Source organism: Heterodontus francisci, chromosome 5, assembly GCF_036365525.1.
Source record: "Heterodontus francisci isolate sHetFra1 chromosome 5, sHetFra1.hap1, whole genome shotgun sequence".
Taxonomy (NCBI): domain Eukaryota; kingdom Metazoa; phylum Chordata; class Chondrichthyes; order Heterodontiformes; family Heterodontidae; genus Heterodontus; species Heterodontus francisci.
The window spans coordinates 38,490,420-38,512,832 of record NC_090375.1 but is presented as its reverse complement, the minus strand read 5'-3'; the positions used below and the strand labels follow the sequence as shown (position 1 = coordinate 38,512,832).

The following is a 22,413-nucleotide window of genomic DNA, read 5'->3' as shown; positions in this document are numbered from 1 at the left end:
TTCCTCCTCTTTGTACTAAACCATTAACTGTAGCCTGTGGATTAAGTGGAGAGTGGCTTTCCTGTAACCCGATATCCCGAACACCCAGCCTGAGCCTGAATTAAGAGGACTTAGTCCCACGTGACGGCCAGGATCAAGTGGGTGCAGGGAATAAAGGGGCCAAGGGGGAGTTGACTCCGCTCCACTGTTTACACCTAGCACAAAGGAGGATGGTTGTGGTTATTGGAGGCCAATCATCTCAGTCCCTGTAACATCACTGCAGGAGTTTCTCCAGGTACTATCCTAGGCCCAACCATTTTCAACTGCTTCATCAATGACCTTCCCTCCAACATAAGGTCAGAAGTGGGGATGTTTGCGGATGATTGTATGATGTTCAGTACCATTAACAGCTCCTCAGATACTGAAGCAGTCTGTGTCCATCTGCAACAAGACCTGGACAACTTCCAGGCGTGGGCTGATGTGTGGTAGCAATCTTATTTGCCACTTAAGTATCAGGCAATGACCATCTCAAACAAGAGAGAATCTAACCATCTCCCCTTGATAGTCAATGACATTACCATTGCTGATTCCCCACTATCAACATCCTGGGAGTTATCATTGAAACTGAACTCGAGCAGCCACATAAATACTGCAACTACAAAAGCCGGTCAGAGGCTGGGAATTCTGTGACCAGTAACACACCACCTGACTCCCCAAAGCCTGTCCGCAATCTACAAGACACAATTCAGGAGTGCGATGTAATTCTCTCCATTTGCCTGGATGACTGAAGCTCCAGTAATACTCAAGAAGATCGACACCATCCAGGATAAAGCAGCCCGCTGAACCAGCACCCTGTTAGAGAAATCTCCAAGCCTGTGTGTGTGTGTGTGTGTAATACACACACACACACACACTTGAATACAATTAACTAATTAACACCCAACACCTGTTCACCCTATTATTTTGAACGACCAGGTAGTTATCATCCACTAACACAACTTCAGACCCTAACACAACCCATCCACCACCTTCAGCATTCACTCCTTCCACCACCAACACACAATGGGCAGCAGCGTGCACCATATACAAGATACATTGCAGCAACTTGCCATATATCCTTTGACAGCACCTTCCAAATCTGTTGCCCTCCTACCTAGAATGACAAGGGCAGCAGAAGTGCAAAAAACATCACATCTGCAAGTTCCCCTCCAAATCACACATCATCCTGGCTTGGAAATACTGTCGCTGGATCAAAATCCTGGAAGTCCCTCCCTATCAGCACTGGGGTGTACCCACACCAGATGGACTGCAGTGGTTCAAGAAGGCAGCTCACCACCTTTTCAAGGGCAATTAGCGATGGGAAACAAATGCTAGTTTGTACACCCACATCCCATGAAACAAATTAAAAGAAAAAGTAGCACTTTGTGAAATATATATACTGCCACTCAGATATATGTGAGGGAAAAAAAACGTCTGAGCTGTCTGTTTAAATACCCACATGTAGGACATTGCGAAGGGCTTCCATTAATTCTGAAGCTGCCCGATAGGATTTTCTGTTCTGTCATGTTTTGAATAAAGCACAATAGAAATTTTCAATCAGTGTCACTGGTCTAAGTCTGACAGCTGGATCGATGACTGGGTATTTTCAGCCCGTGGTAAATAGGCCATGCTGGGCTATTATAACTCATTAAAAAAAAAAGAGTAAAACCATGTAACAGCGAATTTAATAGTCTAGGCATTTGATTTTTTTTGAAGTCCTTTTCTCCTCTCTCAGCTCCATGAGGCCTTCAGGAAAATTGTGTAAAAAATCAAAATGCTTGTTATGAAATAATTTGTTAGCCATTATCTTCTTCAATTCCATTATTGCAGGAATAGTGTTGGATTAAGTGATAGTACTGTCCTTATTACGGTACGCTAACTCAATAGATTGAGTTTCCTATTTCATCTCTTAAATCAGCCCATGCTTTTCAGTCAATTTACACAAACCTTGCTGCCTGCAGTAGTTTCGAAGCTTATGCTGGCTGCAGCGCAGAGACAACATTCTGATAGGTCCGGAAAATCACGCAATCACATTTTGCAGAATGTGTATGTTGTTACGACCGACCGCTCCAGTCAAAGCCCCCAATCAAAATATCAGATTCTGATTGTGGTGGGAGAAACGCACTGTTGATTTAATCCCGTCCCTCCACAGATTGCCTAACGTATCCTCTTAAACTTTCCAAATTAAAGAAAGACCCAGCCAAATTGTACCATCTATTAACCCCTGAATGATCCTAACCAAACCAGGTGTCTTTAAAGCAACAAATTAACTGTTTAATTTAAAAGAAAACTAAATTCTTGAACACTATGAAGATATAAACAACATTTAAAATAGAAAAACCAGAGTCCTTGCAAATTTACACTTCTGCCGGAGGTGAAAAAGTCCCAAGGTTGCTTGAAGTCCTCACAGCTGTCCGATGGGCACAAAAAAGGTTCTTCAACAGTGGAACCATCCGTAGTCTAATTCCAGCAGTAAGTGATGCGTTCCTTCTCCAGCGATGACCACAGTAGATCAACAACTCGGAACCACTTTTTAAACAGGATCAATCTGGCTTTAGAATTTTTGAGGGATTAAAGTTTGTCCCAGTCTAACTTCCCTTCCTTCAGTTTAAATTATCAGATCTCTCTGTTTTGGCTTGACTTTTTTTAGAATTTTGAGAGAGAATAATGAATAAACAGACTAAATTCTCTTCTTTCAGGTGCTAACACACAGCTCTCTGTCTGTGTCCTCTGATTTAGGACAGTCTGCTTTTTTCACTATAAGCCAGTTCAAAATTAAATTCGAACAAATGTATCTCTTTGCTCAGTCCAAGTTGCTGTATCCAAGGCAAAGAGAATGCCTCTTGAATGCACCCTTTGAATCGCAGTCTCCGAATGGCGGTATCACGGGGCAATGAAAATGCATTCTTTGACTCATCTTCTGCAGCCTGCTACCTTCAAGCAGTATGGCTTCTTTTCCCAGCTTTAAAGGCCCACTGCATTCTTCCTGGAAAAAAAAAACTACAGGATCATAACAATGTAAAAATATTTCCTCAATACTGGCTTGATGTGTTTAATGGCAGTAACCCAATATTCTTCCAGCCAATACTGCTTCATTTATGAAAGCTATGGATTTCATTTAAAATTCTTCCCTCTACAAATCTATCTTGTGGATTTGGAATCACTTTTATGCCCTTTCTCTGCATAAGCAGGGCAGAGCGAAATTATAGTGATCACTTTTTCTTTCTTTTCTGCAAGAGGCTGATGAATGATTGAAGTTTGTTACATGCTTGGCACATGACATAGACCCTCTGACTAGAATTACTAGACAGTCTGGGTCCCCATCTGGAGGATGGTGCCATTCAAACTCTACAATATACACCTGCAGAGGAAGGGATAGGTTAAAGCCAGGCTCATGACGGCCATGACAACACCACTATCGGACCCAACTGTAATGAGTGACCCAAACCAAAAATATCCTATAAGCAATAGAGTACACCCTCTGTACTCCCATATCTGGCTATACTGCACCACCACCCCCCCCCCACCCTCCCGCCCCCCCATCCACCCAGTTTTTGGAGCATGTAGAATTACTGTGCAAGCACAAATAAGTTTTAACAGGCTTTCTGTAAATACACTGGAGGAGGATGATAGTGATGTTGACCATTTCCAAAATAATGGCGAGGATGAAGGGAGAACATGCACCATCACACACCATTTCATTTGTGACTTTGGTCAGGGCGAGAGTGGAAACCTGACTGAAGATATTCAGACATGGAGTTGCAGGATGAATGGACATAAATTTGGAAGCAAAAACATGTTTTTAAAAAAAACCTGCAAAGGAAAGGGAGATTCAATATGGCATGGTAGCTTGTAACGACAGAGGTATATTTTAGCAGTAATGGGTGATGACAGTATCTGAGCAGTGGGAACCAGTTAGAATATTGTCAGGGTCACGTGGTGAGGGGTTTGGGTGGTTCCCACTGTTCAACTCCCGGCTGACCGCAGCAAGTATATTTTGTTGTTTGGGTTTAACTCCTCTGTTTTATTTGTCAAATAAATAGACAGTGGCAGGTTTTCTTGTACATTTTAAACAAAAAAAAATTAATTATTCATCAGTGCGTGTTAACCTGAAATTGTTGCAACCGCATCTTCTCTCACTCGTGCTCTCTCACGCTCACCTTTTTAAGACAGTAATTTGTTACATCCCGCCTCTGCTGGGAAATGGGGGATTTTCTTTCCTGTTGTGACTGACGGCCCAGCATATAGCTACTTCACACTTTTTTTTGTTTCAGAAGAACCCATTCAATTCAAGAATGTTTCAGGATAGGTGCAATTGACACCTCTTAGCTTTGAAGGTATTCCTTTGCCCCTGTCAGACAGTTTGAATGTACAAAGGCCAGGTTTTTTTTTTAACCTTTTGGTGGCCATTTTTAGCCACATTGTTCACTTTTTAAAAGAAGGAATCTTTAAAAAATGAACCTTTTTTAAAAGGCAAAGACAATTTTTATGACTCTTCAGTTTTAGTCATTAAATTTTCATTGTCACGCTTACAAGAAGTGTGACAATGTCAACTATCATGGGGGGGAGGGGCCAGGAAAAGACATTGACTGGTCAGTGAAGGGAATGGGATCAAGGGAGGTGAATTTCATGGGTAAGGTAAATTTGGAGAAACCATGAGATGAGTTAGAATCTAGAGAGAGAGATGTGGTGGCAGGTTGAGCCTTGAGGGTGGGAGGGCATGGCTTAGTGAAAAATGAGAAGAATGAAGTAGCAGAGGCAGCTAAATGTGCATGTTATTTTGTTCAGAAACCATTTGATAACACTAGTATAAAGGTCTGTAAGCTTTCACATTTGGCTTGCTCATATTCCTAGGTGCAAATGTTTGTCACTGAGAGCAGATGCTAAACATTGGTGGCTGACCAGTGGAGTATACTGGCTGCCTTGTGCTAATTGATCGGGCCCATCATTCTGAGAGCCGGGTTTCAGTGCCTTTCAGCTGGCACGCGCCATGTGGGTGCCCTGCTGCAGCTTGCAGACTTCAGGTTGGTGTAATATTGGGCAACTTGGAGGCCAGCATCAAGGTAGGTTTGATAGGCAGTTGATGAAAAGTGGGGGCAGAGGCTTATGGGTGGAATCGGGTGCAGCAGTGACCAACATTATTTATAAGGATCCCAGAGGAGCACTTCTGGTACCCTTGGCCCTACAAAATATCTCAACATAAACTTTTTTGATTTCCTTTCAGCTGGACTACCAGCTGGAACTAGCATTATGATCCTTGTGGAGACCCTCAACAAACCACAAGAATTGAATCCACTGATTAACCCCAATTTGGAAAACCAAACCAAATGGTCGAAATTTCACTTTTATAAATTTTACTTTATGTTGTATTTGCTTTGAGTATTAAACATAAAGCAGTAGACAGATCATGGCCAATATATATAAAACAAATTACACGTTAACTATCCGATAGAATCGAGATGGGTCTCTCTGTTTCACTGGGCAGCGCACCCTGTGTATATGGCACCAAATTAGTCTCTCGGTTCTTCACAACTCTGAAGTTCCTCTGGGAGATTTTCAACTCCTTTCTTCAACAATTTAGCCACTGTTCTTCCAACAGTAGTTCGCTCTCACTCCGAGCTCTATGGGTGTGGTTTTCACCATAAGGCGCACTTTTTATCCAAACATAGACTGGGATAGTCGTAGTGCAAAGGACCGTGAGGGGCAAGAGTTCCTAGAATGTTTTCAGGAAAATGTTCTACAGTAGTGTGTTTCTAGTCCAATGAGAAAGGAGGCACTGCTAGACCTGGTTCTTAGGAATGAAGTGGGCCAAGTGGATCAAGTGTCAATAGGAGAACATTTAGGCGAAAGTGATCATTGTATCTCAAGTTTTAGGCTGACTATGGAAAAGGACAAAGAACAATCCAGAGTAAGAATAATTAACTGGGGGAACGCCAACTTCAATGGGTAAGAACGAATCTGGGACAAATAAATTGGAGTCAAAGGTTGGCAGGAAAAACACTAGCTGTATAATGGGCTACCTTCAAAGAAAAGATAGTTCAGGCACAGTTGAGGTATGTTCCCTTGAAGGGGATAGGTAGGGTAAAGAAATCCAGAGCTCCCTGAATAACAAAAGAGATAAAGATTAAGATAAAGAAGAAAAAATTTGCCAGGCAGAGAATATTATTGAGAAGCAGGCTGAATATAGAAGGTTCAGAGGGGTAGTGAAAAAGCAAACGAGAGAAGCAAAGAGAGAGTATGAACAGAGACTGGTAGCTATTAGAAAAGGGAATTCCAAAGTTTTCTGTAAATATATAAATAGTAAAAGGGTGGTAAAAGGAGGAGTGGGGCTGATTTAAGGACCAACAAGGGGATTTGCAGAGCGCATAGCTGAGGTATTAAATGAATACTTTGCATTGATCTTTCCTAAGGAAGAGGATGCAACCCAGGCAATGGTGAAAGAGGAGGTAATTCAGACACTATAAGTGTTTAAACTTGAGCAGGAGGAGGTATTGGATAGTCTGTCTGTACTTAAAGAGGATAAGGCACCAGGATTGGGTGAGATGCACCCAAGGATCCTGAGAGAAGCGATAGTGGAAATTGCAGAGGCATTGGCTGTAATGTTTCAGTCTTCTTTAGACTCGGGAGTGGTGCCAGAGGACTGGAGAATTGCAAATGTTACACCCTTGTTTAAAAAAGGGTGTACAGATAAGCTCAGCAACTACAGGCATGTCAGTTCAACTTTGGTGGTGGGTAAAGTTCTGGAAAGATTAATTTGGGACAGAATTAATCATCGCATGGACAAATATGGGTTAATTGAAGAAAGCCAACATGGGTTTCTTGAGGGAAAATCATGTTTAACTTGCTGGAGTTTTTTTGAAGAGGTAACAGAGGGTTGATGAGGGTAGTGAAGTTGATGTGGTGTACCTGGACTTCCAAAAGGCATTTGATACAGTGCCATAAAATAGACATGTGAGCAAAGTTATTGCATAAGCTGTAAAAGGGACAGTAGCAACATGGATATGGAATTGGCTGAGTGCCAGGAAACAGCAGTGCTTATTGGATGTTTCTTGGGCTGCAGGAAGGTTTGTAGTGGAGTTCCCCAAGGGTCAGTGTTGGGACCCTTTCTTTCCCTGATGATATATATTAATAACCTAGACCTTGGTGTACAGAGCACAATTTCAAAGTTTGCAAGTGATAAAAAACTTGGAAACATTGCGAAATGTGAGGAAGTTTGTGTAAAACTGCAAAAGAACATATTCAAGTTGGTGGAATGAGCGCATAGGTGGCAGATGAAGTTCAATGTGGAGAAATGTGAAGTGATGCATTTTGGTAGGAAGCACAATATAAAATAAAGGGTGCAGTTCAAAAGAGGGTGTAGGAGCAGAGGGCCCTGGGTGTATATGTGCATAAGTCATTGAAGGTGCTAGGACAGGTTGAGAGAGCGGTTAATAAAGCATACAGTATCCTGGGCTTTATTATTAGGGGCATAGAGTACAAGAGCAGAGAGGTTATGTTGAACTTCTATAAAACACAAGTTCGGCCTCAGCTGGAGTATTGCGTCCAGTTCTGGGCAGCACACTTTAGGAAGGATATGAAGGTATTAGAGAGGGTGCAGACAATATTCACGAGAATGATTCCAGGGATGAGGAATTTTAGTTATTAAGATGGATTGGAGAAGTTGGGAACCTTTTCTCTTGGAGAAGAGACGGCTGAGAGGAGATTTGATAGGGGTATTCAAAATCATGAGGGGTCTGGACAGAGTAGACAGAGGGAAACTGTTCCCACTCATGAATGGATGGATAATGAGTGTGCACAAATTTAAAGTATTTGTTAAAAGAAGCAAAAGCGACGAGGAAAATCTTTTTCACGCAGCAAGTGGTTAAGCTCTGGAATGCACTGCCTGGGAGTGTGGTGGAGGCAGGTTCAATTGAAGCATTCAGAAAGGAATTACTGTTGTATTGAAATGAAGAATGTGCAGGGTTGTGGGGAGCAGGTGGGGGAATGGCACTAAGTGAATTGCTCTCCAGAACCACCTCTGCTCTTGCTCACAACAGTCTTGATGGCATGGATTTACCAATCTTCCTTTTATCTAAGTCCTCCAGTGACAACCTGTGCACTGTATGGCTGGGTCGGGTTAGTCGACTACTTTTTAAGTAACAGAAACAGCTCCTGGATTCGGGTTTAATTTTCTTCTGCTTGCCAGAATTCCTGGTCTGCCTGATCTGGGGAGGACTCTGTCTCCTTTTATCGGGTTCTAACCAGTGTCAGTTTCTTCGGAAACCTGAAGGTGGTTTTTCCAGCTTCTGTTTCAATTTTGGTTTCCATTTCTGTTTCAGATCTAGTTTCTATTTCAATTCTAAATTCCCTTTCAGTTAGGGTCTCAAAAACAAACTTTGCAACCACGGATTCCATTGCATTCGGTAGAGCCTGCATGATACTTGTGTCCCACAGATGCAATTTGGATCCTCCTGAGTGTCATGGGGTCTGGATTTTGTACACTGAAAGGGCCTATTGACTGTATCAGACAAGCACCCTGTAGGTCCTTCCAAACATGGTGTCAGCCAAATTAGGAAAAAGACTGGCATTTATATGGTGCCTTTCACAACCACTGGATGTCCCAAAGCACTTTACAGCCAATGAAGTATTATTTGATGTGTAGTCACTGTTGTAATGTGGGAAATGTGGCAGGCAATTTACACACAGCAAGCTCCCACAAATGGCCTTGTGATAATGAGCAGATAATCTGTTTTTGTGATGTTTGATTGAGGGATAGATATTGTCCAGGACACCAGGGATAACTTCCCTGCTCCTCTTTGCAATAGTCCCATGGGCTCTTTTACATCCACCTGAGAGGGCAGACAGACCCATCTGAAATATGGCATCTTCGACAGTGCAGCAGTTTCTCTGTCCGGAACTGTTGTCTTAGCTGAAGGCTTAGCCGAGATTGTTGTGCTTAAATCCTGGAGTGGCACTTGAAGGAGTGGGATTGGTGATGTTTCTGACGAGTGCTGGCAATGAATTTCACCCCCCTCCCCACCCCCCCCCGCCCCCTTGAAGTTTACTGGAATTCCCAATGCACTGCTGCTCTTGCAAGTGATCATTAAATACTCTGGCATAATGTCTAGCATTATTTTGCCTGAAGGCAAGTTTTTTTTCTTGTGACTTTTGAGCATTGATGAATTACACTTGCATTATGGAATTAGTCTTGATTTTGCAATAATGCCTTAAGCTAAAATTGCTGTTAAATACTGTCCATCAGATTAAAAAAATTCTAACACTGACATTTAGCAGATACTCTACTCAAGGGTAGCTGTTCATTGTTGTAAGAGTTTTGAGTTTTGCTTTTGAAGTATTTTTGCATCCACAGAAAACAAACTATTTCACACCACATTGTGATTGGATCAATAACATACATTTACAACTTAATCACTTTGGCTTGGCTTGGATACTTTATTTCACCAATTGGCAACCAGATCACTGGTGAAAAATGTTTTAAGGGTTCTTTCTTTTAGGCCTCCTTATCTCGAGAGACAATGGATACGCGCCTGGAGGTGGTCAGTGGTTTGTGAAGCAGCGCCTGGAGTGGCTATAAAGGCCAATTCTGGAGTGACAGGCTCTTCCACAGGTGCTGCAGAGAAATTTGTTTGTTGGGGCTGTTGCACAGTTGGCTCTCCCCTTGCGCCTCTGTCTTTTTTCCTGCCAACTACTAAGTCTCTTCGACTCGCCACAATTTAGCCCTGTCTTTATGGCTGCCCGCCAGCTCTGGCGAATGCTGGCAACTGACTCCCACGACTTGTGATCAATGTCACACGATTTCATGTCGCGTTTGCAGACGTCTTTATAACGGAGACATGGACGGCCGGTGGGTCTGATACCAGTGGCGAGCTCGCTTTAAGGGTATATTTTAGAATAAGGCATTAAGATTTATCTTTAAGCATCCAAGTGAGTAATAAAGCTCTGTTTCAACATAACTTCCCTGCTTTTGCACTCTATGCCTCTATTTATGAAGCCCAAGATCCCATATGCTTTACCAAGTACTCTGAGTATGTCCTGCCAGCTTCAAAAATTTATGCATGTGAATCCCCAGGTCCCTCTGACTTTGCACACTCTTTCGAACTTTGCCATTAAGTCTATATTGCCTCTCCCCAGCCCTTCTACCAAAATACACCACCTCAAAATTTGTCTATTAAATTGTATCTGCCACTTGTCTGCCCATTCTGCTAGTCCATGTCCTGTTGCAGTCAATTGGTATCATCCTCACTGCCAACATCCAAGTTTGGTATCATAGGCAAATTTTGAAATTCCACTCTGTATTCCAATATCCAAGTCATTACATTTAGATAGATATCCCAGCGCTGATCCTTGGAACACCACTGTCTAGCATCTTCCAGTCTGAAAAAAAAATTGCCACAACTCAGTGCTTTCTATCCTTCAACCTTTTTTATCCAAGCTAATTCTGACCCTCCGATTTATTCCATGAGCCTTAATTTCATTACGCAGCCTTTTATGTGGTGCTTTGTCAAGCACTTTAAAAAAAAAAAAAAAAATCCATGCAGACATCTATTGCATTCCCTCTGTTACTTTATCCAAAAATTCAATTAAATTAGTGTACAGGATGTTGAGAGTAGTGAGGTCAGGGATATGGTTACAAGGATGCAAGAGGTCACTGGCAAGCAAGAACCTGGTTTAAAGTGTGTCTACTTCAACGCCAGGAGCATCCGGAATAAGGTGGGTGAGCTTGCAGCATGGGTTGGTACCTGGGATCTCGATGCAGTGGCCATTTCGGAGACATGGGTAGAGCAGGGGCAGGAATGGATGTTGCAGATTCCGGGATTTAGATGTTTCAGTAAGAACAGAGAAGATGGTAAAAGAGGGGGGGGGCGTGGCATTGTTAATCAAGGAGAGTATTACAGCGACAGAAAGGACGTTTGAGGACTCGTCTACTGAGGTAGTATGGGCCGAGGTTAGAAACAGGAGAGGTGAGGTTACCCTGTTGGGAGTCTTTTATAGACCTCCGAATAGTTCCAGAGATGTAGAGGAAAGGATAGCGAAGATGATTCTCGACAGGGGCGAGAATAACAGGGTAGTTGTTATGGGGGACTTTAACTTTCCAAATATCGACTGGAAATACGATAGTTCGAGTACTTTAGATGGGTCAGTTTTTGTCCAGTGTGTGCAGGAGGGTTTTCTGACACAGTATGTAGACAGGCCAACCAGGGGCGAAGCCACATTGGATTTGGTACTGGGAAATGAACCCGGCCAGGTGTTAGATTTAGATGTGGGTGAGCACTTTGGTGATAGTGATCACAATTCGGTTAGGTTTACCTTAGCGATGGGCAGGGACAGGTATATACCGCTGGGCAAGAATTATAGCTGGGGGAAAGGAAATTATGATGCGATTAGGCAAGATTTAGGATGCGTAGGATGGGGAAGGAAACTGCAGGGGATGGGAACAATCGAAATGTGGAGCTTATTCAAGGAGCAGCTACTGCGTGTCCTTTTTAAGTATATACCTGTCAGGCAGGGAGGAACTTGTCGAGCGAGGGAGCCGTGGTTTACTAAAGAAGTTGAAGCGCTTGTCAAGAGGAAGAGGAAGGCTTATGTTAGGATGAGACGTGAAGGCTCAGTTAGGGCGCTTGAGAGCTACAAGCTAGCCAGGAAGGATCTAAAGGGAGAGCTAAGAAGAGCAAGGAGAGGACACGAGAAGTATTGGTGGATCGGATCAGGGAAAACCCTAAGGCTTTCTATAGGTATATCAGGAATAAAAGAATGACTGGCCCCTAATCTAACTCTAATCAAGGATAGTAGTGGGAAGTTGTGTGTGGAATCAGAGGAGATAGGGGAAGTGTTAAATGAATATTTTGCGTCAGTATTTACAGTAGAGAAAGAAAATGTTGTTGAGAATACTGAGATTTAGGCTTCTAGGCTAGATGGGATTGAGGTTCACAAGGAGGAGGTGTTATCAATTTTGGAAAGTGTGAAAATAGATAAGTCCCCTGGGCCAGATGGGATTTATCCTAGGATTCTCTGGGAAGCTAGGGAGGAGATTGCAGAGCCTTTGTCCTTGATCTTTATGTCGTCATTGTCGACAGGAATAGTGCCGGAAGACTGGAGGATAGCAAATGTTGTCCCCTTGTTCAAGAAGGGGAGTAGAGACAGCCCTGGTAATTATAGACCTGTGAGCCTTACTTCGGTTGTGGGTAAAATGTTGGAAAAGGTTATAAGAGACAGGATTTATAATCATCTTGAAAAGAATAAGTTCATTAGAGATAGTCAGCACGGTTTTGTGACGGGTAGGTCGTGCCTCACAAACCTTATTGAGTTTTTCGAGAAGGTGACCAAACGGGTGGATGAGGGTAAAGCAGTGGATGTGGTGTATATGGATTTCAGTAAGGCGTTTGATAAGGTTCCCCACAGTAGGCTATTACAGAAAATACGGAAGTATGGGGTTGAAGGTGATTTAGAGCTTTGGATCAGAAATTGGCTCGCTGAAAGAAGACAGAGGGTGGTGGTTGATGGCAAATGTTCATCCTGGAGTTTAGTTACTAGTGGTGTACTGCAAGGATCTGTTTTGGGGCCACTGCTGTTTGTCATTTTTATAAATGACCTGGAAGAGGGTGTAGAAGGGTGGGTTAGTAAATTTGCAGATGACACTAAGGTCGGTGGAGTTGTGGATAGTGCCGAAGGATGTTGTAGGGTACAGAGGGACATAGATAGGCTGCAGAGCTGGGCTGAGAGATGGCAAATGGAGTTTAATGCGGAAAAGTGTGAGGTGATTCACTTTGGAAGGAGTAACAGGAATGCAGAGTACTGGGCTAATGGGAAGATTCTTGGTAGTGTAGATGAACAGAGAGATCTTGGTGTCCAGGTGCATAAATCCCTGAAGGTTGCTACCCAGGTTAATAGGGCTGTTAAGAAGGCATATGGTGTGTTAGCTTTTATTAGTCGGGGGATCGAGTTTCGGAGCCACGAGGTCATGCTGCAGCTGGACAAAACTCTGGTGAGACCGCACCTGGAGTATTGCGTGCAGTTCTGGTCACCGCATTATAGGAAGGATGTGGAAGCTATGGAAAGGGTGCAGAGCAGATTTACTAGGATGTTGCCTGGTATGGAGGGAAGGTCTTACGAGGAAAGGCTGAGGGACTTGAGGTTGTTTTCGTTAGAGAGAAGGAGGAGGAGAGGTGACTTAATAGAGACATATAAGATAATCAGAGGGTTAGATAGGGTGGATAGTGAGCGTCTTTTTCCTCGGATGGTGATGGCAAACACGAGGGGACATAGCTTCAAGTTGAGGGGTGATAGATATAGGACAGATGTGAGAGGTAGTTTCTTTACTCAGAGAGTAGTAAGGGCGTGGAACGCCCTGCCTGCAACAGTAGTAGACTCTCCAACTTTAAGGGCATTTAAGTGGTCATTGGATAGACATATGGATGAAAATGGAATAGTGTAGGTCAGATGGTTTCACAGGTCGGCGCAACATCGAGGGCCGAAGGGCCTGTACTGCGCTGTAATGTTCTAATTCTAATTCTAAACCACAGTCTAACTTTTACAAATATGTGCTGTTTCTCCTTAATTTAACTCCTCCATAGACACTTGGTCCACCTCATTTCCCAGCACCAGATCCAGCAATGCCGCCTTCCTAGTTGGACAAAGAACATACTGGTCAAGGAAGTTCTTCTGAACACATCACAGAAATTCCTCCCTCTCCTTTCCTTTTCCTTTTCCATTATCCTTTATGAACATAAGAATATAAGAAATAGGAGCAGGAATAGCCCATGCAACCTGTTGAGCCTGCTCTTCCAGTCTATATTGTCATGACTGATCTTCTGCCTCAACTCTACTTTCCTGCCTGCTCGCTATATCTCTTGATTCCCCGAGAAACCAAAATTCTGTCTATCCCAGCCTTAAATATATTCAACAATGGAGCACCCACTACCCTCTGGGAAAGAGAATTCCAAGGATTCGAACGCTTTCAGTGAAGAAATTTCTCCTCATCTCGGTCCTAAATGATTGTCCCCTTATCTTGAGACTGTGCGCCCCCTCTGTTAGAGTCCATAGCCAAGGGAAACAACCTCAGCACCTACCCTGTCAAGTCCCTTCAGAATCTTGTATGTTTCAATACGAACACCTCTCATTCTTCTAAACTCCAGAGAATATAGGCTCCATTTACTCTGTCTTTCTTCATAGGATCACCCTCTCATCGCAGGGACCAATCATGTGAACATTTGCTATACTGCCTTCAATACAAGGATATCTGTCCTTAAATATGGAGACCAAAACTGCGCACACTATTCTCGATGTGGTCTCGCAAAAGCCCTGTAACGAGACTTCATTTATTCTTGTACTTCAATCCCCTTGCAATAAAGGCCAACATGCCATTTACCTTCCTAATTGCTTGCTGTACCTGCATGCTAACTTTGTGTTCCTTGTACAAGTACGCCCAAGTCCCTCTGACCATGAACATTTGCAATTTTCACACCTTTTAAAAAAATATTCAGCTCTTCTATTCTTGCAATCAAAGTGAATAACCTCACACTTTCCCACATTATACTCCATCTGCCACCTTGTTGCTCACTTGCAACCTGTGAAATTGGATGTTCTCTGAGGCGGGTGATGACATTGGATTGGGTCCCCGATATCATGACACCAGAACGCTGTTTTACGCTTGTCAGATGGCAGGCGAGATGGGAACTCTGCTTGCCATCCAATTAAGGCCAATTGAGGTAATTAAAAAGGCAATAGACTGCAATTTTATGTTGCCTGTGCCATTTTAAGATATGCACACTGGCCACACCGGGGTCAGAGACTCGGCAGGGTTAAATGAGCGTCAACAGTTCTGCCAATGAAGGCGTTTGAGGTACTAGCTTTTGTGAGTTCTGTGTCTTTAAGCTAACATTGCATTTAAAGTTCTGGGCTGATATGTCGTTGATAAATTGATTTGTAAATAGCTGAGAACCCAGCACTGATTCTTGTGACCATCCACAAATCACAGTCTGCCAAATTGAAAATGCCCCATTTATGACGACTCTTTGCTTCCTGTTGGTTAACCAATCCTCTATCAATGCTAATATATTACCCCCAACTCCATGAGCCCTTATCTTGCCTATTAACCTTTTATGTGGCACCATACCAAATGCCTTTTGGAAATCCAAGTATACTGCATCTACTGATTCTCCTTTATCTACTCTCCTCGTTACATCCTCAAAAAAACTCCAGTAAATTTGTTCAACACTATTTCCCCTTTGTTAAACCCATGTTAACTTTGTCTGATCATACTGTGATTTTCTAAGTGCATTGTTGAGATTTCCTTAATAATCTTTGGGCAGTTAAAGTCACCAATATCACCACTCATCTGTGATCTCCCTGCAGATTCAAATAAATCTTATTTTTATTTAACTTTTTCAAATTCTTTCATGGGATGTGGTCGTCACTGATGAGGCCAGCGTTTGTTGCCCATCCCTAATAGCCCGAGACAACTGAGAGACTTGCTGAGTCATTTCAGAGGGCAGTTAAGAGTCAACCACATTGCTCTGGGTCTGGAGTCGCATTTTGGCCAGACCGGGTAAGGACAGCAGATTTCCTTCCCTAAAGGGATGGTTTTTTACAACAATCAGTCGTTTCATGGTACTATTACTGAGACCAATTTTCAATTCCAGAATTTTTATTAACTAATTGAATTTACCAATTAGTTAATTTTAAATTCCACCAGCTTCTGTGGTGGGGGATTTGAACCAATATCCCCAGGTCATGAGCCTGGGCCTCTAGATTAGTAGTCCAGTGGCATTACCACTACATCACTGTCTCCCCAACTTATAAAAATTATATTACTATCTATTTGAAAGCTTATAGAATATCCCCAGTAGCATGATCATACCTTTCTTGCTTCTCAACTTCAATCAAATGGATTCTGTACTTGCCCCTTCAAAGGCTTCTTTCCAACACTACAATGACTTTCTTAATCAGTACTGCCATCACACCTCCCTTTTTTCCTTCCCTATCTTTTCTGAATACGTTTTATCCTTGAATATTAAGCATCCAGTTCTCACGATTTGTAAACCATGTTTCTGTTATTGCCACTACATATTCTCACAAGAATATATTTGTGCTTGTAACCCATCATTCTGATTCACCACACTTTCTGTATTTACTTACATTCATTGTAAACCTGTCTTTGCATTCTTCATAATCCTTCTTAGTCTTCTGCTATGGTACTACTTCCTTCTCTCGTACTATCCAACACTCTGAATCTTTTATGCACCTTATTCCTCTTTTCTACTTCTATATGCTGATGTCCATCCCCCTCCCAATTTAGTTTAAACCCTCCCCAAGCAGATTAGTGAACCTCAATAATAAATAAAATTTAGTAGTAATTTTCAAAAGGAAATTGGCTAAATACTTGATAGGGAGAAAATTGCAGGGCTATAGGGAAAGAACAGGGGAGTGGGGGTAATTAGATAGCCCTTTCAAAGACCTGGCACATGCATAATGACCTGAATCACCTTGTTCTGTCCTGTATGATTCAATTGATGTTTATTGCAGTGGGCTGACTGAGAAGGACCATTAGATGTATTGCTGTTCAGTTGGCAGACTAATGCTTTCTTCATTTATAGTAGTTGCTCCAAGGTAAATGGCCTTAGAAACAGAAGCAGGAGTAGCCCATATGGCCCATCAAGCCTGTTCTGTCATTTAAGTAAGATCATGTCTGAACTGTTCCATCCACTTCTCTCTCCCATCCAATTCCCATATCTCTTTATTCCCTTAGTGCCCAAAAATCTATTTATCTCGATCTCAATCTTGAATATATACTCATCGACTGAGAATCCACAGTCCTCTGGGGTAGAGAATTTCAAAGATTCACAACTCTGAGCGAAGAGGTTTCTCGTCTTCAAAGTCCTAAAATGTCCAACCCATTATCCTGAGTCTATCACCCCTAATTGTGCACTCTCCAGCCAGGGGGAAGCAGCCTTTCAGCATCTACCCATTATATATGCAGCAGTGGAATATGTTGCCATCCTGAGCTGGTAGTGAGGAAGACGTCAGTCTTGTTTCTAGATTCAACAGATGCATGAAGTTCCAGTTTGGAGCAGAACCTAATTTCTTTATGGGTTTATGATTGGAGCATCATCACAAGAGTCAGACCTCTGTCTTTATAGCAGAAATGTGGGAGATGCTTCAAAAAAGAAACTGCAGGAATTTTAGATGATTAGGTTCATCAATGTACACTTGAACTCCAAAACTGAAGTTTCTATGGAGGTGGAGTTAGATGGGCCTCCCTTGCCTGAATTTTTTGGGGAGTTGCACATCATTGCAATTCCAGTGGAGAAGCTTCACGTACAACCTCTGCCAGTGAACCTTTCCCTCGGACTTGCAATGAATCTGGTAACTTGTGCAGTTGCACCAGAAAAACTGATCATGCAAGTTGGTGAAATGTTGTAAAAACCCAACTGGTTCACCCTATCCTTTAGGGAAGGGTTTTCCTGACCTGATCCATACTGTGGTTGGCTCTCAATAGCCTTTTGAAGTGACCTAGCAAGCTATTCAGTTGTAAAAGTTATCACCAAGTCAGGGAAACGGCATCGCTCACATCTCAACAACAAACATTTTCAATAAAGGTGCTTTGAAATAAAAGCTCTTTCGAAAAAATAGCAGAGTGCTTATTTTTCGTCATGATTAATGCCCCACCAACTCCAGCGTGTTTAGAAAAATCAGGCTTCAAAGCTGCACGTTTCTGAATTTTTGTCAGCTCATTTAATTATGAAGAAAAGGAAATGTATTCTCTAAATTTTCATTCAAAGAACAACTTTGGACCCCTCAAGGTGCTTTGACCTTACAAATGGAGTCAGACTTTTCATGGCCACTGTAGGTGTCACTTTTTTTGTGATGGCAAATATACCCCAAGGCAATTTACAGGTCTGTTTATGTTAAAGATGCAATATAATTACCAGTTGTTGTGTTGGGAAGTATTTTCGCCCAGTCATATCAGTTTTGCTCTTCTCCTATTCCCATACTGCTTATTGAAATTGTGATGTCAAAAGCGTAACTTTAATGAACATGTAGGTAAATAAGTGTATCGTTTGCTCGTGGTTTTCTGTTTGTACATTTGTTTTCTTGGACTTGGGTTCAACATTTTTTCCTTCCCTCTATTCGAACGCTGCATGTACATTTCCGCTCTGCGCTTAGAATAAATTTAATCTAGCACTGTTAAATATCATCATGCAAAATGCCAGCACATGTTGGAATGATACGTGGCTGACTGCATCATCTAATCTTCCATGTAAAAGTGTTTTAAGAATGTTCCTTCCTCCCTAACTTTGCAAAGTACTTGAGTCCACTGTCACGAATAGATGAGAACCCCCTTGTAATTGTGTTTTGTACATTTGTCAACCACCATTTTGTACAGCATGTTAAGTTTTAGCTGCTTCCACTTTTTAAAATGGAGGAGAGAGAGATCATGGGACAGCATTCCGGCAATAGTACTGAAGACCTGTGCTCCAGAACTAGCCGCATCCCTACCCAAGCTGTTCCACTATAGCTACAACACCAGCATCTACCCAGCAATGTGAAAAATTGCCCAAGTATGTCCTGTACACAAAAAGCAGGGCAAATCCAACCCAGCCAATTAGCGCCCCATCAGTCTACTCTTGATTATCATTAAAGTGATGGAAGATGTCGTTGTGCCACTTTCTCAGCAATAACCAGGCTTACTGATGCTCAGTTTGGGTTCTGCCAGGGCCTTTGAGCTCCTGACCTCAATGGGAATCGGGGGGGGGGGGGAACTCTCCGCTGGTTGGAGTTATACCTAGCGCAAAGGAAGATGTTTGTGGTTGTTGGAGGTCAATCATCTCAGCTCAAGGACATCATTGCAGGAGTTCCTCAGGGTAGTGTCCTAGGCCCAACCATCTTCAGCTGCTTCATCAATGACCTTCCTTCAATCATAGGTCAGAAGTGGGGATGTTCAGCATCATTCGCGACTCTTCGGTTACTGAAGCAGTCAGTGTAGAAATGCAGCAAGACCTGGACAACATCCAGGCTTGGGTTGATAAGTGGCCACGCAAGTGCCAGGCAATGACCATCTCCAACAAGAGAAAATCTAACCATCTCCCCTTGATGTTGAATGGCATTACCATTGCTGAATCTCCCACTATCAACATCCTAGGGGCTACCATTGACCAGAAACTGAACTGGAGTAGCCATATAGATGCCATGGCTACAAAGCAGGTCAGAGGCTAGGAATCCTGAGGCAAGTAACTCGTCTCCTGACTCCCCAATGCCTGTCCACCATCTACAAGGCACAAGTCAGGAGTGTGATGGAATACTCTCCACTTACCTGGATGGGTGCAGCTCCAACAACACTCAAGAAGCTTGACACCATCCAGGACAAAGCAGCCCACTTGACTGGCACCCCATCTACAAACATTTATTCACTCCAGCACTGACGCACAGTGGCAGCAGTGTGTATCATCTACAAGATGCACTGCAGCAACACACCAAGACATCTTAGGCAGCACCTTTCAATACCGCAACCTCTACCACCTTGAAGGACAAGGGCAGAAGATGCATGGGAACACCACCACCTGCAAGTTCCCCTCCAAGCCACACACCATCCTGACTTGGAAATATATCGGAACTTACTTCCTAACAGCACTGTGGGTGTACCTACCCCACATGAACTGCAGTGGTTCAAGAAGGCAGCTCACCACCACCTTCTCAAGGGCAATTAGGGATGGACAATAAATGCTGGCTTAGCCAGCGACGCCCACATCCCCCAATGGAATAATTAAAAAAAAACTAAAAGGTCTCCTTTTAGGACCCTATTGAACCTGCCTGGACTTGAAACTGTAACAATTTGAGAGTACAAGCTGTTTTTCAACCCAGAGCTGCCTTTGTTGAGATTAGCCCAGTTGCCTGAAAATGCATATCTCCAAGACACAGTCTGCAAGAAGACAGAAAATTAAAGACCCAAACTGCAGACAGCGAAGATTAAAGACACAGTCTGCAAAAATAGTAAGAAAACTGCTTTCTGCTAGCTTCCTCTACATCTAAGAAAAAGGTGACTTCAGCAAAAGTAAACTTCCTCCATTTATATCTGAGAGTGCAAAGATGAAGAAATTTGTAAGAGAAGAGATATTTCCAACAGCTCCTCCCCTATTCAGCATTTCTAGTCTGTGATGTCCAATTTTTGGATTTTTTTTTGATAATTTAAATGGACAATAGTTTTAACTGAAATTCATGTTAGTTTGTAGTTCTATTTAGTAAATCTCCTTGCCTTTTTATGCCTTTAACCTTTCCCTGAATGTGTGTGACGAAGTTAAATTCCCCTTCCAGAGTTTAAAAGTGTGTAAATAAACCCAAATTCTTTGATTTATCTCTCACAACCGTGTTGTTCATGCGGTCATTTCTTATTAGGGTTTAAAGGAGGGAAAAGAAATTCATTCACTAATCTATTTATGGACAGGTGGTTGGCAAAACAGGGAAATTTGTTCAGAGGGAAATAAAAGATTAAGTACCTGTTTGTAACACTCCAAAAATGAGACATAACTACACTTCAGTGATAAAATAATTCATGTGCTATATGGAGGAAATGACATAATCTCAGTGGACAAGAGCTATATTATACTGGAGTGAAAGAACATTTATGGTCACTTAAGTGACCTATTCGTTCACAGGATAACCTATTGAATGATGCAGAGATGCGTTCGTTTTATGAAGCAATTGCTCAAAGGCTTTTGACAGGGAATTATGAGCACATACAACTACAATAGAGTGCCATTTTCAGTACAGATTACACTAAGAACAGCACATGCTTTTATTGCAATACGTGCATCTTCATAGAGCAGCAAAAAGAAAACAATTTGCTTTTACTGTGTCTCTGTTGTAGGATCCTGCTTAGAAAACACGAGATGCAGATCTTGAGTCTCCTTGATTGGATATGATGAGCCGATTTTGTTTTCCCTTGAGTTGCCTTGTAAAATTGTACTCTGGTTCACTAGCTGAGTGTTTCTGGAATGGGGGTGGGCGAAGAGATCCAGTGCTTTTTGTTAATTTTTACATAAATTATAACTTTCCAAAGAATCGTCTGTTTCTGAGCTTCTTTCCAAACAGTTTAAACTCCATGGGGACAATCGTTGAAGCACTTATGCTGCCTCATTTTATGGTACTGCTTTGTCCAATTGGCCATCTGTAAGCTTAGATATTGATTATCAAAGCTGATCCTGATTCTGACCTCATTCCATGCCCACACATGCACTTTTCAGCACCGTATACTGGATCGTGACCTGGTGTGTCTGGTTTAGAAACACTGAGATCAGTATCAATCCTATCGCCACCCTGACTGCAGTCAGCTAACTCAGCACAAACTGATTCATATCAGAGGGTGTCAAGCCTTTGGCGTAATAGTTGGGTCAAGATACTGATATGATCAAGTGAGGAGTGGTCAAAAGGCTCCCCTCTTGGTTGGCCACAACAGGTTTATTTCTTTTTTAAAGTGGCTATACTTGCCAATTCAGTGAGCGTTTAACTACTTATGTGCTACGATCATACAAGAACAAACCGGACAGGTTTTCTTGAGTTTAACAAAGAAAGAGGTTAGCTTTATTGTACTTAAACCGATCTAAGTAAAAGAATAAAACTACCCGCCAACTTTTACACACTTGAGGTGCACTGACATATGTACATGCACACAAATAGGTTATGGTAGGGAAGTATAGATTGGTCGGATTAGAATCTGGAGCAATAAAAAGGGGTATACAGTCTGTGGAGTTTGATGATTCGGCTGGCATCTGGATGAACTTTGTGGTCCTGAGGCTTTCGGATTGCAGATGTGGCTAGCTGATTCTTGGTTTCCCTGGAGACAGCGATGCAGAGGATTTTCTTCGTGGGTTCTCCATTTACAGCAGTGATATGTCTAGGTGGTTGCGGCCGGCAGGCAGGGTTCGAAGCTTGTAAGGTAGACTAGAGAGAGAGAGAGAGAGCAGGGACTGTAGCTGTTTGCCTCAGTTGCTATAGAGAAAACACCAGCTTAAAACACACAGGCCTGTCACATGACCATCATCCAGTGATTCAACATGATGGCTCAATGTATATTCCCTCTTGTAACTTAATCAGTTCATGTCTAGGAATTCCCTTCTTGTAACGAGGGACCCATTGTTCAAGTGATTAAGTTTGAGTAGTTCGTCTCCACCAGTTTAATATCCCAGGTGATTGTCTTAATGGGAGCTGGCTAGGTAGTTCACTCTCAAAATTCCCCAGGTCATTGTTCTGGAGGGGACTGGGCAGACAACTCGTATACACCTCGTGCATTGGAATGTAGGGTATAGTGATGCAAATTGCAGCGGCCATCTTAGCTGCCAGCAGTCACGTTTTATCTGTTCCCTTGTTCCTTTTAAAATTTAATTCAGGTTTCCAGCTGGCATA

General features: G+C 42.5%; 1 protein-coding gene across 1 annotated transcript in view; it reads left to right on the top strand.

The window, feature by feature from the left end:
• The window catches only part of tsnare1 (T-SNARE Domain Containing 1), a 943,563-nt gene that overhangs the window by 91,156 nt on the left and 829,994 nt on the right, over window positions 1-22,413 (top strand). The window lies entirely within an intron of this gene.